Below are 18,128 nucleotides of genomic sequence, written 5' to 3'. Positions count from 1 at the left end.
AATTCAACCAAATACATTTCAAGATCTAATTAGCTTTATTAAGCGATTCCTGAATCCAGCAGCACCCCTTCTAGCACGCAGAAGTGCACCTGGAGGAAGTGGGACAAAACAGAAGATAAAAGGGATGGCGGGGCCAGAAAGTCAAAAGAAAAGAGTGGGTTATTTGGGCTCAGGGCTTCTTCTTGGGGAGGGGAGGACAGGGGCCTTTACCATGCAGACTGCCTCTTCTTCTTCTGGGCTGCAGTGGGGGAATGCAGAAGACCCAGACAGATTACTTCTTTGGTATCCTGTGTTCTGGGCAATGGACCAGTCGGGCCGCCAAGGTCACGGTGAAAGAACTCACCCAGGTCAGATCAGAGAAAGGCAGATTTATTGAGTGAGCAGCGGGTAGGTCCGCATAATGAGAGCTATCGGAACGGAGGCAGCGGTTTGGGGTCGTTTCCTAGGGGAGCTGGCTTTGGAAACAGCCTCTCCTGGTTCCCGCCATGCAAATAAGGGGTTGAAACGTGGCGTTTGATTGGCTGATATTCGAGGCTGCTCTTTGGTCTGTTGAAGGGTAACACAAAATGGCTTTTGTCAAATTAGATGGTTTCCCCAACATGGGCCTGTAGTTTTCCCTTTAACATCAGTAATTTACAAGTTGGCACAGAAAATGTGCTTATCAGGTTTAAAGATTACTCAAAACTAGCTTAACTAAAGATTCACAACTGGCCTCACAGCTAGAATCTCAACCCTAAACCCACAGCGTGACATTTTATCTAGAACAAATATAGAGAGATGTTTTTCGGTTTGAATTTTTTTTTTTACAAATACAGGAAGAAGGAAACTAGGTTTGGTAACAATTCATAAAGCAAAAGAGAAATGTAGAAGTTTTGATTGATCATAGGTTAAAATGAACCACCTCTACAATGTAGCTGTTGAAAAAGCTAATATTGCTTTTGGACAGATCACAAGAAACAAAAATGATCATTTATTGAGAGGGAGTTATGAGCACTGGGTCTGGAACTAGACTGTTAGTGTTCAAATACTAGCTCTGCTACACTGGGCAACCTTGGAAAAATTACTCTCTTTATGACATCGTTCCTTCATTTAAAAAATGAGGATGAGAATAATAGGGCTCTTTTGAATATTTAGAGATAATACATCTAAGACATTTAGAACAGCTCTATAAATGTTAGCTGTTATTTTGTTTTGGGCACTTTACAAATGTTTGCATGTGTTTGTTGTGACTTTTCACTTAATTACATGTATTTATTGAAAAATAATACATACATTAAAATATTGAGGAGTTCTCTTGTGGTGCTGTAGGTTAAGGATCCAGCATTGTCACTGCAGTAGTTTGAGTCACTGCTGTGGTGCAGGTTCGATCCCTGGCCCAGGAACTTATGCCAATATATATCTATATTTATATATAGATATTTATTTATATTTATTTCTTGATTACCAGACCTTCTACCCAGAGACAACCATTACTCAAAATTTTTTGTGTGCCTTTCATTTTTATGTATAAATGAGCACATAAGAATACACAAAATTCTGTAATTTGCTTTTTTCTTTAACATGGTATGTGTCTTTCTCATATTAGCATACATAGATTTACTCCATTCTTTATTAAGCTTCATAGTATTCCATTGTGTAGATGTACCAGAATTTGTTTACCCTGTCTCCAAATCAAGGTCATTTATGTTTGTATGCAGTCTTGTGTTTTTACAAACAGTGCTGCTCTGGATTTTCTTAGAGCTCAGAGACCGGAGGCAGTTTGACTGAGTTTAAATCCTAGTGCTGTCACTTATTTACTCCGTGACCACATCTAAGCTTCACCAGCCCTAATTCCCTCAAGTGTAAGATGGTGATAATAATAGTGCCAAACTCATAGAGTTCTTGTGAGAATTACATGTAAAGTGCCTTGCTTGGTGCCTTAGTGCATAATAAGCTCTCAACAAATATAAAATACCCCAGAGTGCCTGTCATGGCTCAGTGGAAACGATCTGACTAGTATCCATGAGGACTCAGGTCCAATCCCTGGCCTTGCTCAGTGGGTTAAGGATCCAGCATTGCTGTGAGCTGTGGTGTAGGTTGCAGATGTGACTCGGGTCCCATATTGCTGTGGCTGTGGTATAGGCCAGCGGCTACAGCTCCTATTCAACCCTTGGCCTGGGAACCTCCATAGGCTGCAGGTGCAGCCCTAAAAAGACAAAAAATAAGAATCAAATTAAATTAAAAAAATAAAGTACTTCTGTTTTGTTCCCTGGTGACCTAGCAGATAAGGATCCAGTGTTGTCACTGTTGCAGCTTGGGTCACTGCTGTGTCAAGGGTTTGATCCCTGCCCTGGGAATTTCCTCATGCCTTGGGCACAACCCCCCAAAAAAATACTTTTTAAAAATTTTCCAATTTTATATGCATTTGAGTTACCATATAGGGTATAAATTCTTAGATGTGGAATAGCTAAATCCAAGGGTGTTCATTAAAAATTGATATTGGAGTTCCTATTGTGGCTCAATGATTAATGAATCCCACCAGGAACCAAGAGGTTGCAGGTTCCATCCCTGGCCTCGCTCAGTGGGCTAAGGATCCTGCATTGCAGTGAGCTGTGGTGTAGATTGCAGATGTGGCTTGGATCCTGAGTTGCTGTGGCTGTGGCATAGGCCGGTGGCTACAGCTCCTGATTAGACCCGTTGCCTGGGAACCTCCATGTGCCTCAGATGCCACCCTAGAAAAGACAAAAAATTAAAAAATTAAAAAAAATAAAATTGATAGATAACGTCAGTTTGCTTCTGTGTTGGATAATGTCTTTGCCCTCTCAGTAGATACTGCCTTTCTCCACTCGGCTCGGTAGCCCAGGAGGCTGACTTCTATGAAATCTTATTAGCCAGTGTCTTTGCCCAGACTTCCATTCAGATTCCTGGTGAGAAACACTGGCACCAGATGGAAGGGCGGAAGGAAGGAGCTCCAGGCCCTTTGGCTGTGGTTACATTCCTTTCCCAGAAGCCTGTTGGGCAACCCCTCCCCAATGGCTACCGCTCCTTCCACGCTTCAGTTAAAGCTCCTTCCTCTTGCCCATTCAGGCCCAGGGCAACCACTTCCTGCAGCTGCCTGTCCTTGGGTGCTTCATCAACCCTTATAGGTTCCCTCAACCCTTACATCTCTATAAATAATCTTTTCGTTAATCTCCTTTCAGTTCCCTCTTAACACGCCATCTGACTGGTACACCAACCAATTCACACTCCCAGTAGTAAGCTATGAGAGTATTTGTTTAGCCATCCTTTGGAAGATAATGTTATGCCAAATGTTTTTGAGATTTTTTTTAACCTAAAATTTGCCTTTAATTCTTTATTTTTTCTGGGCATTGATGCTCTTATTTTTTAATCACAGATAACTTTTGGAGGTCCCGTCGTGGCACAGTGGTTAATGAATCCAACTAGGAACCATGAGGTTGCGGGTTCGATCCTTGCCCTTGCTCAGTGGGTTAATGATCCGGCATTGCCGTGAGCTGTGGTGTGGGTCGCAGACATGGCTGGGATCCCACGTTGCTGTGGCTCTGGCATAAACCAGTGGCTAGAGCTCTGATTAGACCCCTAGCCTGGGAACCTCCATATGTCACGGGAGCGGCTCAAAAAAAGCCAAAAAAAAAGAAAAAAAAAAAAAAAACCCAAAAAATCACAGATGACTTTTTCTGCTGAACTTCAGTTCCTTAAAGGCCATTGCCTTTGTTAATTGACAATTAAGTATTGTCTTATTCCCCTCAGGCTGATGTAATGAAATAGCATAGTCTGGGTGGCTTATCAACAATAGAAATTTCTCACAGTTCTGGGGCTTGGGAAGCCCAAAATCAAGCCCAGTCTGCTGGCAGATTCTGTGTCTGGTGAGAACCTGCTTCCTGATTCTTGTGTGTCCTCATATGATGGAAGAGGCAAGTGAACCTTCTAGAGTCTCTATGTCTGTTTTTATTTTATTTTTTATTTTTTGGCCACACCCACAGCATGTGGAAGTTCCTGTACCAGGGATCAAATCCCTGCAACAGCAGCGACCCAAGCCGCTGCAGTGACAACACCAAATCTTTAACCTGCTGCACCACAAAAGGACTCCATTTATGTTCACTTTTGGCTGCCCTGCAGCATGTGGTGTTGCCAGGTCAGGGATCAGATTTGACCCATAGCTGCAACTTATACTGTTACAGCAGCTGCCCAGCAGTCCTGTGCCGCAGCTTATCAGCTCTGGCGACAGTCCTGTGGCTTTAGTGTAGCAGCTCCAGCAGCTCTGTGGCTGCAGTGGATCAGCTCTTTTACCCGGCGAGAAACCAAGCAAGCACCCAGAGAGTTGGAGAACTCAGGTTTATTACACCAGTGGGCTCAGAGGAGATCACGCTCCAGAGTCTGAGCCCCGAAGAAGGGTTTCACAAGGCTTTTATGGGCTACCTCTTCCAGGTCCATGCTTGGCTGGTTGGACCGGAGTGAGGGCAGGCAAGGTAGTAGATGTGGAAACAAGTTTACAGAAGCAGATTGTGGGAAAGGGGTGGTTGGGGCTGTTGGCTGGAATTCGCTGACTCATCATAGCCGGGGTCTCTCCTACCTTTTTATTGGGGCATTTTCTCCTACATACCCCCCTCTTGATGCTTTTCAAATTTTTAGAGGTCAAATTGTCTGTGTCTGATGTGTCGGGCGGCGGTGGGGGGGCATACTGTGTCCTAACATTTGCAACCTTATAGACTCTACTCGTGTGGTTATGAAGTGAGTAATTACATTAAGAATTCAGGGCCCAAACAAGAGGGCAATGATGAGTGTAGTCAGAGGCCCAGTTAAGTGTAGGCGCCATGAAGCCCAGTTCCAGATCATCTAATTCCAGTAGTTTGAAGACTCTGCCAATTCTCACCTCTTCTTAGTTATTCGCTCTTTTGTTGTGCCATGCTGCTGATTACTCCTGACTTGTTGACTTAAAGACAGCATTCTTCCTTAAGGAATAGACAGAGTTCCCCTTTTCTGAGGTCAGTACTTCTAGTCCCCTCCTGTTTTGTAATACCACCTCCACCAGGAGACCAGTTGTTGTTGGGCTTTTATGGCCGCTAAGGTGGCCTTCCAGGACTCTTGAACCATTATAGTCAGGTTAAGTACTGATCTCTCTAACAGAGGTACTCCAGCAAACCAAAATAATTCTCTAAAGCTAGAATGTCCCATCCCTCGGTTTTGAAGAGAGAGGCTGTTTTCCCACTAATGTGCTAATTATCCCCATGGGCCAGCATCTGGGTATCTTCATGGCTCTGGGTGCTCCAGTTTTAGGTCTTGCAGCAGACAACTGGACTGATGGTGGTGCTGGTGCTGGAGAGCAGGGTGTGGATGACAGCAGTGTTATTGACCCCTGTGGGTAATTGTGTAGGTGAACCCACCTAGTGTTCCCTCCAGCTTGATGAGGGCCTCTACAGCTGTGGGGTGAGCCTTGACCTCAACGTCTCATACCCCTGTAGGGTTGTTCTCGTGCAGTCATGCCCAACAATCAGTCTTGTATACCAGTTTTGACATTTGAGACACTATTGAACTCTATGGGTAGAGGAACCTGGATCTGTTTGTTGGTCATAAAGGCTATTATTAGGGTGACAAGCCCCCTCATTGTTTGTTAACTGGTGATGAGGAGGACTCCTGATGTACGGGGAGTCAGAAGATACATCACATAAATAAGCAACCTAGGGCCCTCTTCCCATTCCCGACTTCAAGTACATGGGTTAGGGTGGTTTCAATGGCTAACATCCCCCACCAGAACATGAGTTCAAGTCTCACATGGAACTCCTCAGGCTTCTACCGTGTGTAGACTAGCTTCCAGGGGTGGCCAGAGCAGGGCTTAGCGCTCTCAGATGAGGGTGAAGGGAGTCTCTCGAACTTGACCTTGAGGGGATTCTTGAGGTACTGTACAGCCTCCCAGGTGTCTGTGTTAGCAGCGGATGCAGCCTTCTTGACTCTGGTGTGATGGATCCACGGGGTAATACCTGTAACCCTTATAGCAGTTGGGATTGCTATGCAACCCTTAATTTACAGATGTTAATCAATAGCCACATCAAAGAATGTGTTGAAGCCCATGTTCCTACACTGACTACCTGAGTTAATATTCTGCCTCAATTCCCACCCACCCCCGCCCCGAGAGTTGGAGACTCTAACTGGGGGAGAGGGGGCGATGACCGCTCTGACTTCTTCCTGCTGAAAAGGGGCGTCGTTAGGGAAAGCAGTTAGGTCTCCACTCAAGTGGGCTTTGATGCATTGCTTTGGGTACCCCCTCTATCAACATTTGAAGGTTGATAGTTTTAAATCAGGATGTAATGAAGTGAGAAATACAATTAATTATAAAGGGTCTGAATAAAAGGATCAAGATCACAATGAATATGGTGAAGAAATATTTTCACAGGAGGAGGAGGTCCTGTATTCCACAGGAATACAACATTTAGATTTTATAATAGCACAGGTAACTTGTATGACTTTTCTGATTTCTCTGGCTGGTTATATTTGTATGCCGTTTCCTTGGTCAGCATATAATTGAAAGCCACCTTATGTCCTTGTGAGCAGTATGATTTATGGCACCACCTTACTTTTAAAGTTAACTTACTCAAATATATTCTAAACGGTCCCCACCATGCACAAAATTCTCTTCTCAGTGTCCACTTCCCACACACCTTGTATCACTTTCTGTATCCTTATTAGTCTGTCCCTTATTTTCCAACCAGAGCAATCAGCTGAAGACAGACTATCTTTCTTTTACCTTAATAAAATGCAATTCCATTCCTCATTCCTTCTACATTGAAAGCACACACATTCTGCTTTTCTAAAGCAACCATGGACTGTCCTTTATAATTTCTAAAAACACATGTTTTTCTTATGGAGAACATTCAGGGTGGCACTGATCATACTGATTAATCATTCTAAATGCCTTTAGTTTCTGTTTAGTAACTGATGTCTCAGTGTCTCATTTGACTTCTGTTAAACTTAGGTATGATAAGATATTATACCTAATGTTGACAACTGTAATGACATGCATGTATTAATTAGATCAGCAAACTTCAACTCTAATTTAAGATATTAATTTAATACCGAATGTTTCCCAGTTTACTCAAACCTAAAATTAATTCTGGCCAGTTAGTTATCTTCCATATTTTGAGAATTTATATACGCAAAGCCTTAGTCAAGGAAATGTGGAAAAAAGCCATCTTTTAAATCTAATACAGCAGTAACCCATGCCTTAGTTTCTGGAATTGGTGAAAGAGTGTAGGGATTGGGCACCACTGGATGTAGTAGGACCCGAGTCTCATTTATTAGATGAAGGTCTAGTACGAGGCACCAATCCCTGTTAAATTTTTGCACTCCCAATATAGGAGTGTTACAAGGGCTGTTACATTCAATTAATAATCTCTGTCCTCTTATGTTTCTTATAATTGAGATAAGCCCCCATCGTGGTCAGGTCTCAGAGGATGCTATTTTTGGCAAGGAAAGAAATTCTGATCTTAGGAGTTCCCGTCATGGCACAGTGGTTAACGAAACCTACTAGGAACCATGAAGTTGTGGGTTCAATCCCTGGCCTTGCTCAGTGGGTTAAGGATCTGACATTACTGTGAGCTGTGGTGTAGGTCGCAGACGCAGCTCGAATCCCACGTTGCTGTGGCTCTGGCATAGGCCAGTGGCTACAGCTCCGATTAGACCCCTAGCCTGGGAACCTCCATATGCAAGAAATGGCAAAAAAGACCAAAAAGAAAAAAAAGAAAAAAAGACTTCTACCAGTTGAGTATTCTTTGCTCTTCCTACCTTTCCTCCTATGGCCCAAACTTCTGGGTTAATATATAGTTCCATTAAAGGCATGCATAAACCTTGATTAGGCTCCATTGCCATGTGCCTTTTTTTTAGAGCCACACCCGTGGCATATGGAGGTTCCCAGGCTAGGGGTTCAATTGTATCTGAAGCTGCCAGCCTACACCACAGCCACAGCCACGTGGGATCCGAACCATGTCTGCAGTCTATACCACAGCTCACCTCAGCGCTGGATCCCCAACGCACTGAGCAAAGCCAGGGATCGAACCCAAAAACCTCATGGTTCCTAGTTGGATTTGCTTCTGCTATGCCATGATGGGAAAGCCTCCATTGCCATGTGAATTGAGGCTTTAACCTCTTACAAAATATCTTTCTAAAGGAGGAGTTGGACTCTCTGGAACAATCAGAAAGGCATGAGAGAAGAAAATGGATTCCCAGTCACAACTCAAAGGTTGTGTAAAAAATTTTGTAACCATCTTGCCAGAAACACGAATGTGGCAGATTCGTGAGGGAGGGGCCTGGGACCGGAGAGGAGGACTGAAAAGTGGCTCCCATATCCAGGAGTTAGTCGATAGGCTGTCTTCCTACATTTAGTCACCCAGGGCTCCTGAGTGGTGATAAGGACAGGAGCCATTATGGAAATGTCCCATCAGTCTTGATCCTGGGCCTGAGGGGTCAACCCCAGAGACCTTTTGTCTTTGGGGTCAGTCCCTATTCCAGTGATCTCCCCAACATATGGGGCACGGCCTAGGTGCTGTGGTCTGTCTTGGGGCATTCCCATTTAAAGGGTCCCTCTTTTCCACAGAGGAAACAGGCTCCGGGCTTAGGTCTCTGCCCTAGTCCTCTCACCTTGGAAATTCCCAGGTTGACTCCCTGTAGTGTCATAACTAGAGCCTCAGCCTTTTCTCTGTCTCTCCCTCTTGTTCTCCTTTCATTCTTCCTGGCCCCAATTATAAGAGGTGCTCCAGGTCCTGTCAAGGCCAAAAGCCAATTTTTGGAGCTTTCTCCATATATCTGGCACCGATTGAGCTATGAATTTATCCTTAAGAATTATTCGGCCCTCCATTGTTTCTGGATTCCTTGGTGTATATTTTCTCAATGCCTTTCTGAGTCTAGAATTCTAAGAAAGCTGATGGACTCTCTTGTTCCCCTAGTAATAGCTTTTAATGGGCCTTACTTGTGAGGCTGTTAATCCCTCAACTATACAAGTAATAAAATGATTTCTATGCCAATTGTTATCTCCCTCATCAGTAGACCAATTGGGATCGCTCATAGGAACTGCCTGACAGTGTGGAGAATCTTGTTCATTCCTCTTCTAATCTGCCTCTGGCGTTTATAGCATCATTCCATTCATCTTCCCCAGCTTTGAGCAGTTTTGGAAGACTTTATGTATTTTTTTCCCCACTTATAGTCAATACCTGTTTTAGTAATAACCTGACGTCCTTCCAGGCCAACTCAAAGGACTGCATGAGACCCTGAAAGACCTCAATATATCTGGGTTGTCAGCAAATTTTCCCTAATCTATTATTTGCTTTAAGTCCTGAAGCGAAAAAGTCGTATGGACCTGTATTGGTCCCCATTCTCTGTTTGCCACTTCCTGTGAAGGGAGGAAGAGAGGGATGTAACATTGGCACTGGAGGGGGGAGAGGAGGAGCCTTGGGCGATATTGGAGAAGGCTGATTAACTTCTGGAGGGTCTGACCCAGTTGGGCCAGGATACGGTGGGCACCTAGGTCCTGAGGGAGTTGGCATAATGTACTGAGAAAGTCTGCAAGCCTTCCTCAGTGTAGTGTCTTCCCTCATTGTAAAGAAGATCTGGCATAATTCCCCTTCTCGTCTACCAAATAGGTCTCATTGGAGAATAGTATTATAACCTAGAGAGGCTTCAGGTGGCCATCACTCTTCATCTGACAGATTATATAGTGGCCAGGCCTTTGTGCAAAAGAAAATTAAATGTCAAACTTTTTCCAGTTCTTCAAGGCACATGTCAGAGGAGTTGCTATTGAGCCGTGCACCAGGCTTGAGGATGTGATGTCTATCAGAAAAAGAAAAAAGACCAGCGTCCAACGCCTAGTGTCCCTTCTTGGTTTTGTGAGGGCATCCCCTCTCTTAGATGGAACAGCTAGACATTAGTGGTCAAATGCCCCATCCGACCTCAGGCTGACTGGAATTAACCACTCTTCACCAGCGCAGCCTCTTTTCCCATCGTCCCTGCCCATTGCCTGTCTCTGGACAGAGGTGAAGAAAACCCAGGTATACAGGCCCTTTCCTGAGATTTCGAATCCTAAGATGCTCACTCTGACATGCCCTCAATTAATATTAGGAAAGTTCCTATGCCACCATTAACAGGTAAATTGAATGAACCAGCCGTTGATTCCTCCAACCAGAGTGAAAGTAAATAGCAAAAAGCAAAACTGACTCTGAGGCTAAGCACTTGGCCTAAGCTGGATGGATACTAGTTATGACCTCCTTCTCCGCCCCCCCGCCCAGGCATGGTAACAACTCAGGGTGGTCTTAACATTGAGAGGTCTGTTTCCTTTGCCCCTGCAGCTCTATTTGAGGTAATAGCAAAGGAAAGATCAGGTTAGTTTTACACCATAGTCTTCAGGAAATCCCTTTTTGAAATCTTCGATCACACAGTCTAGGACCATGAGTTTAGACTTGGGCAAACCCATGGTGTCTTTCTGTGGATCTCGTCTATGGCCTGATATTATGAGACCTTCTCTGACCTCGTGGGTGGTATCCCCAATAGCGTTGCCTCCACCACTCCTGAAAGCAAGACAGCTCCCACTCAGCTCGCTCTATGGCCCTGGAGAGCACCTGCTTTGTTGCAAGTGTCTCTGATCCATCTAGGCCCCAGGTTTGGGGAAGGCACTCAGACAAGTTCTAATGTTTGGGCAAAGGACAGGGGACCTCGTACCCAATCCTCCCTATACCCTGGACTGAGATGGGGATGATGGGCTTATCTCTCTGAGTCAGATCCTGGGCCTCCATGAACTGACAAAATGAGCAATCCTGTGGCTGGTTTAGAATCTGGGACGGGAGTTCCTGGAGGCCCAGGGGTTAGATTATCTCCTCCGAAGAGCTTATGGCCCAAATGGCAGGAGCACAGGGGTCTCTGGCTTCTGGGCTTCTGGGTTAGGTCCCACCCTGTGTGGCTGCCCTGTGCCAGTGTCACAGAAAAAACAAGGGGGAGGTGCCCCCTTCTCAGAAGGTGGCCATTCAGACATCTGCCTGACTACCCCCCTCTCGGGAGTTTAGGTGCCTCCTAGCAATTGGCTGGTTCATATAAGCCCCGAATTTGGATTGGACTTGCAGGGAGGGAAGAGAGCCCTCAGAGTCTGCTACAGCCATAAGCCATATATGGTCACCGCAGAACTGCAGGTTAGGACCCACTCGGACTCCGTAGCTGCTAAGACCATGGAGCCACAAACTCAAAACTGAAGCGCTAGTGAATCAGGCCACCCATTCACCCTCACACACACTCAGAGGTTGTCACAATGCCTCCTGCTCCCTGGAAGTCCCTAACTAGTAGCTCCATCAAGCACAACTTTCAATAGCCTACTCCTGACAGTTACTCCGCCCAAGCAAGAGGTTCCTCTGCTTCCAATCTGGAGCACTAGGACCACTGCTGCAGTCGGGCACAGCTTCCAACTGGGAGGGTCTCCCTAAGGGGGTGATCAGTCCCCTCTTCTGCCTACTGGGGCAGGACCTGACTGGGGTTGGCCCCGGGGCCTTACCTTGTCCGGATGCCTTCCTGATGAGTTGGTCCGTCTCTCCACTGAGCCCAGCCAGGGTTCGGTCACCTGGGAGTCAGGAATGCCGCTCACGAAGGAGGACCCGGAATACCGTCAGGTGGTGCGCCACCTCGTTTGGTTCAGGGGGCCTCGTTTGGTTCAGGGCTCCCCGGCTGCCAGGCAGAACTTGCCTCTGTTCTGATGGCTCAAGAGGCCAGAATGGTTGGAATCTCGCTGGGGCCTCCAGAAATGTTACGGCAGCTGCCCAGCAGCCCTGTGACGCAGCGTATCAGCACTGGCGACAGTCCCGTGGCAGTAGTATACCAGCTCTAGCGCCAGCTCCATGGCTGTAGTGTACCAGCTCTAGCGCCAGCCCCGTGGCTGTATAGTGTGCCAGCTCTAGCGCCAGCCCTGTGGCTGTAGTGTGCCAGCTCTAGCGCCAGCCCTGTGGCTGTAGTGTACCAGCTCCAGCAGCTCCGTGGCTGCAGTGGATCAGCTCTTTTACCCGGCGAGAAACCAAGCGAGCCCTCGGAGAGTTGGAGAACTCAGGTTCATTGCGCCGGCGGGCTCAGACGAGAGCGCTCTCCGGAGTCTGAGCCCCGAAGAAGGGTTTCACAAGGCTTTTATGGGCTACCTCTTCCGGGTCCATGCTTGTCTGGTTGGACCAGAGTGAGGTCAGGCAAGGTAGTAAATGCGGAAACAAGTTTACAGAAGCAGATGTGTGGGGGAGGGGTGGTGGGGCCGTTGGCTGGACTTTGCTGAGTCATCATGGCTGGGGTCTCTCTTCTACCTTTCCATCGGGACATTTTCTCCTACAATACCACAGCTGTGGCAATGCCAAAGCCTTAACCTGCTGGGCCAGGAATCGAACCTCCATTGCAGTGCTCCAGCAATTCTGCTGATCTCGTTGCAGAGAACTCTTTCTTTTCTTTTCGTTTTTTTGGGGTCTCACCTGTGGAATATAGAAGTTCCCAGGCTAGGGGTCGAATTGGAGCTGTAGCTGGCAGCCTTTGCCACAGCCACAGCAACGTGGGATCTGAGCATGTCTGAGACCTACACCACAGCTCACGGCAATGCTGGATCTTTAACCTGCTGAGTGAGGCCAGGGATCAAACCTGAATCCTCATGGATATTAGTCAAGTTTGTTACCACTGAGCCACAATGGAAACTCCAAACTCTTTTTTATTTTGATTTTTTTTTTTTTCAGGCCACACCTTCAGCACACGGAAGTTCCCAGGCTAGGGATCAAATTAGAGTGCAGCTGCCAGCCTATGTCACAGCCACAGCAGCACCAGATCCTTAACCCACTAACGGAGGCTGGGGCTCAAACCCATGTCCTCATGGATACTAGTTGGGTTTGTAACCTGCTGAGTCACAACAAGAACTCCAGAGAACTCTTTTTAAAATTGAGGCACGGTTGCACAATATTATATGTTTCAGGTGTACAACCTACTGGTTCACAATTTTTAAAGGTTATATTCCATCTATAGTTATTATAGAGGATTAAGATGGCAGAATAGAAGGACTAGAGTGCAACTTCCCTCCTAAAAACAACAAAATTTACAACCAAATACTGAGCAATCTTCAACCAAATGAACCAGAAACTTTCAAAATGATATTCTACTCCAGAAGACAAAGAGGAGGCCACATCAAGAGGTGGCCATTTTGGGAAAATGTGGCCCCACCCATCAGCACTAAAAAGCCCCAAGCCAAACAACAATCCAAGTGGGATCACAGCCCCACCCATCAGTAAACATGCTGCCTAAAGACCCCCCAGGCACACAACCGCTCCTAATCTCATCCAGAGACAAAGCCCCACCCACCAGAGGGCAGACATCAGCTCCACCTACCAGTGGGCAGGCATCAGCCCCTCCCATCAGGAAGCCTACAGCAAGCCCCCCATACCGACTTCAGCCACAAGGGGAGCAGACACCAGAAGTAAGAGAGGCTTCAGCTCTATTATCTATGAAAAGGTCACCACACCAAAAACCTATAAAAAATGAAAAGACAGAGAACTATAACTCAGATGAGGGAGAAAGAAAAAAACCAAGAAAAACAGCTAAGTGATCAGGAGATTCTCAGCCTCCAGGAAAAAGACTGTGGATGCTGAAGATGATGCAAGACATTGGAAATAAACTGGAGGCAAAGATGGATAATTTACAGGAAACACCGAGCAAAGAGATACAAGATACAAAACTTAAATGAGAAGAGATGCAAAATACAATAACTGAAATAAAAAAATTCATTAGAAGCAGCCAAGAGCAGAATACAGGAGGCAGAAGAACAAATAAGTGAGGCAGAGAACAGATGAGTGGAAATTACAGATGCAGAACAGAAAAGAGAAAAAAGATTGAAAAGAAATGAAGAGAGTCTCAGAGAACTCTGGGAAAACGTTAAATGCACCAACAACTGTATTATAGGGATGCCAGAAGGAGAAGAGAGAGAGAAGGGGATAGTTATTATAAAATAGTGGCTAAGAGTTCCTGTGGTGGCTCAGCAGAGAAGAATCCAACTAGGAACCATGAGGTTGCAGGTTCGATCCCTGGCCTCGCTCAGTGGGTTAAGGATCCGGGCATTGCCGTGAGCTGTGGTGTAGGTCTGGCCTTGCTGTGGCTGTGGTATAGGCACGGGGCTACAGCTCCGATTAGATCCCTAGCCTGGGAACCTCCATATGCTGCAGGTGCAGCCCTAAAAGGACAAAAGACAAAAAATAAAAAATAAATAAAATAAAATAAAATAGTGGCTATATTCCCTGTGTTGTACTATATGTCCTTATAACTTATTTACTTTCTACATAGTAGTTATATCTGTTAATCTCTTACCCCTGTGTTGCCCTTCCCACTTCCCTCTCCTCACTGGTAACCACTAGTTTGTTCTCTGTGAGTCTGTTTTTTGTTGCATTCACTAGATTGTTTTATTTATTTTTTATTGTTAGCCATGCTCGTGGCATGTGGAAGTTCCCAGGCCAGGGTCCAAACTCATGTCACAGCATTAATCAGAGCCACAGCAGTGACGACAACAAATCCTTAACCCACTGAGCCACCAGGGAACTCTATAGTTAGTTTTATTCTTTAAATTCTACATATAAGTGTTATCATACAGTATTTGTCTTTCTCTGACTTGCTGCACTTAGCATAATGCCCTCCCAGTCCAACCAAGTTGATGCAAATGGCAATATTTTATTCTCTTTTGGTTGAATAGTATTCCGTGTGTATATATACCATTCTTTATCCAGTCATCTGTTGATTGACCCTTAGGTTGCTTTCCATAGTGGTTATACTGGGTTACATTCCCATCAACACTGTACAAGGATACCCTTTTTCCACATCTTGGCCAACATTTGTTATTTTTGGTTTTTTGATGTTAGCCATTCTGACAAGTGTGGTGTAATAAATTATATTGTGGTTTTGAATTGCATTTTTCTGATGATTAGTAATGCCAAGCATCTTTTCATGTGCCTATTGGCCATCTGTATGTCTTCTTTGGAAAATGTCTGTTCAGGTCTTATGCCCATTTTTTAATTGGGCTTTTTGTTTTTTTGATGTTGAATTGTATGAGTTGTTTATACATTTTGGATATTAACACATAGGGTCTCTCTTTTTTTTTTTTCCCCTTGCCTCCACCCAAGGCATAAGAAGTTCCTAGGCCAGGGGTAGAACCTGACCCACAGCAGTAACCCAAGCCACACAGTGACAAAGCCAAGTCCTTAACCACTAGGCCACCAGGGAACTCCCCAAGGTCTCTTTTGTAAGGGCATTAATCCCATTAATGAAGGCTCCCCTCTCATGACTTAATGATCCCCCCAAAACTCCTCACCTCCAAATACATCACACTAGGGGTTAAGTTTCAACATATAGATGTGGTAGGGGTGTATAAACATTCATTTTATAGTATGATAAATACTTATTTCCTCAGAATTGTATTAGTACAATTTTCAGAAGTCCAATTAAGAATATCAGAAAAGTCAGCCAAAGTTACATTAAGAATTATTGGAGGCTTTTGGAGTTCCTGTCATGGCTCAGCAGTTAGCAAACCCAACTAGCATCCATGAGGACGTGGGTTCAATCACTCGCCTCACTTAGTGGGTCAAGGATCCGGCATTGCCACGAGCTGTGGTGTAGGTCACAGAGGCAGCTCGGATCCTGTGTTGCTGTGGCCCTGGTATAGGCCAGCAGCTGTAGCTCTGATTTGACTCCTAGCCTGGGAACCTCCATGTGCTGTGAGTGTGGCCCTAAAAAAAAAAAAAATTATTGGAGGTTTTCAATATTTTACTCCAAAATATTATATGTTATGAGGAATTGTAAATTTTGTTAGGTGTGATGATGACACTCTTGGCAGGTTAAAAAAAAGAAAAAATCCCTTGTCTTTAGAGATAGCCTCTATAACACTTATAAGTGATATGATGTTTATCTAGATTTACTTTGATATACTTAAGAAAAATAAAAAGCAGTGTAAGGGATGCATGGAACAAGGCTGGGAAATTTTTGTGGAAAGTAGGTGATGGGCAGGTGGTATTTCATTATATCCACTCTTTCCCATCCTATACCCATTTATTATCCCCACTCCTTTTTGTACGAAAATGTCCAAAGTAAGAAGTAAACAAGCAAATAAGAAAAACGCCAACCAGAATTCCTAGATGGCTCTGCAGGTTAAGGATCTGTCATTGTCACTGCCATGGCTCGGATCACTGCCATGGCTCGGGTCTGATCCCTGGCACAGGAACTTCTGCATGCTGTGGGCTCAGCTAAAGAAAAAGAAAAAACCCGAAAACAAATCCAGAAATTTAAACTGGGGAAGGATGGCTAACACAGTCCCCAAGGGAGGCTCTGTAGCTTCCCAGCCCTGGCTCTCAGAGTCCACCAGGCCACCCCTGCCTCGCCCAACCATAATGAAGCTAATCTCCATTTTCAGCACCCATGGTGTAAGCCTGCACCCCACAGACCTACAAGCCCTGGGCTTGCCCATTCTCAAGACTGAAGAAAGAGCCCAGAGTCAGCAATAGAGACATCAATGGTTTGTTGGAAAGGGAGAATCTTACATGTCTGAAGCAAGTTCCTAAAGCGACACCCCACTGTGTGTGGCAGGTAGTGGGCAGGACTTGGCAGCAGTCTTCATTCCCAGGGCGGAGCAGGCAGGGCCGGGAGTGGGGGGAGAAGAAGGTTACCCTTCAGAGAAGGGATTGACTTCCAGTTGGCTTACGGGTCACCGGGGAAACTCCAGAGGGTCATGCCCTTCCCCACCCCTTTGATAAACTCTCAAGGTGGAGATGCTCTGATATAAAGATTAGAACAGTCACTAGCTGGGACAAGGGCAAGTATGTAGGGAAGGTCAGTCAGGTGAGTAGGGTGTAGGTGAAGCAGGCGTTGGTCAAACAGGATGTACTGAGAGCAAGAGAACAGCCATCTTGGGCGGCCTGATCATATGCATGGGAACTCCCCCAAGTTCTGTCAGCCCTTCAGTGAAGACACAAAACAGCAATCATTGGGGAGACTTTCCATTTGGTATCTAAGAGAGATGAGAATGTGATTTTTGGGGGGAAAGAGTGTTACTAATTGGAGGATCTGATGACAAACTGACTTACAGAAATTACACAACATTGTATCTCATCTTCTGTGTGGACCCTTCAGAGATGGAACTTGGCATTTTAGATCTAATTCAGGTATTTTGGAAACATTAGAGAAGTACTTTTGAAAGTGTCTGTGAACTGGATTTAATTTTCCATGTAGACAAGGAATAGAAATGGTGATGTGAGTAATGACATATATATCAGCTGTAAAAAAAAGATATGACTTCCTACAATCCAAGAAATATCAACACTGATGATGTAAGTATAAAAGTGCCGGAGTTCCCGTCGTGGCGCAGTGGTTAACGAGTCCGACTAGGGACCACGAGGTTGCGGGTTCGATCCCTGGCTTTGCTCAGTGGGTTAAGCATCTAGTGTTGCTGTGAGCTGTGGTGTAGGTTGCAGACACGGCTGGGATCCCAATGTTGCTGTGGCTCTGGTGTAGGCCGGCGGCTATGGCTCCGATTCGACCCCTAGTCTGGGAACCTCCATATGCCGTGGGAAGCGGCCCTAGAAAAGGCAAAAAGACCAAAAAAAAAAAAAAAGTATAAAAGTGCCAAACCTGGAGTTCCTACTGTGGTGTAATGGGATCGATCAGTGGTTTCTTGGAAGTGCTGGGACACAGGTTTGATACCTGGCCCAGCACAGTGGGTTAAAGACCTGGTGTTGCTGCCACTGCAGCTTAGGTGGAAACTGTGGCTGGGATCTGATCCCTGGCCCTGAAACTCCATATGCCAAGGGACAGCCAAAAAAAAAAAAAAAAAAAAAAAAAAGTGCCAAACCTGCCTTCTTTCAAAAAAAAATTTTTAGGAGTTCCCGTCGTGGCGCAGTGGTTAACGAATCCGACTAGGAACCATGAGGTTGCGGGTTCGGTCCCTGCCCTTGCTCAGTGGGTTAACGATCCGGCGTTGCCGTGAGCTGTGGTGTAGGTTGCAGACGCGGCTCGGATCCCGCGTTGCTGTGGCTCTGGCGTAGGCCGGTGGCGACAGCTCCGATTCAACCCCTAGCCTGGGAACCTCCATATGCCTCGGGAGCGGCCCAAGAAATAGC

The 18,128-nt window shown here is 45.6% G+C and overlaps 1 protein-coding gene and 1 long non-coding RNA gene across 2 annotated transcripts in view; one reads left to right on the top strand and one right to left on the bottom strand.

Moving 5' to 3' along the window:
* Positions 1-18,128, top strand: part of LOC146401231 (uncharacterized) — a 55,834-nt gene that overhangs the window by 24,763 nt on the left and 12,943 nt on the right. The window lies entirely within an intron of this gene.
* Positions 17-12,168, bottom strand: LOC146401232 (uncharacterized). The gene is made up of 2 exons (XR_014809156.1): positions 11,519-12,168; positions 17-546 (listed from the first exon to the last, which is right to left on the bottom strand). It is a non-coding gene; the product is annotated as an uncharacterized LOC146401232 (long non-coding RNA).

This window comes from Sus scrofa, chromosome 7, assembly GCF_054392235.1.
Source record: "Sus scrofa isolate SSC_HxYL_T2T_F1_AM1 chromosome 7, Sscrofa_HxYL_maternal_Yorkshire_Landrace_v2.0, whole genome shotgun sequence".
Taxonomy (NCBI): Eukaryota; Metazoa; Chordata; class Mammalia; order Artiodactyla; family Suidae; genus Sus; species Sus scrofa.
Note: the sequence above shows the minus strand (reverse complement) of the source record. Positions and strands in the feature narration are given on the sequence as shown.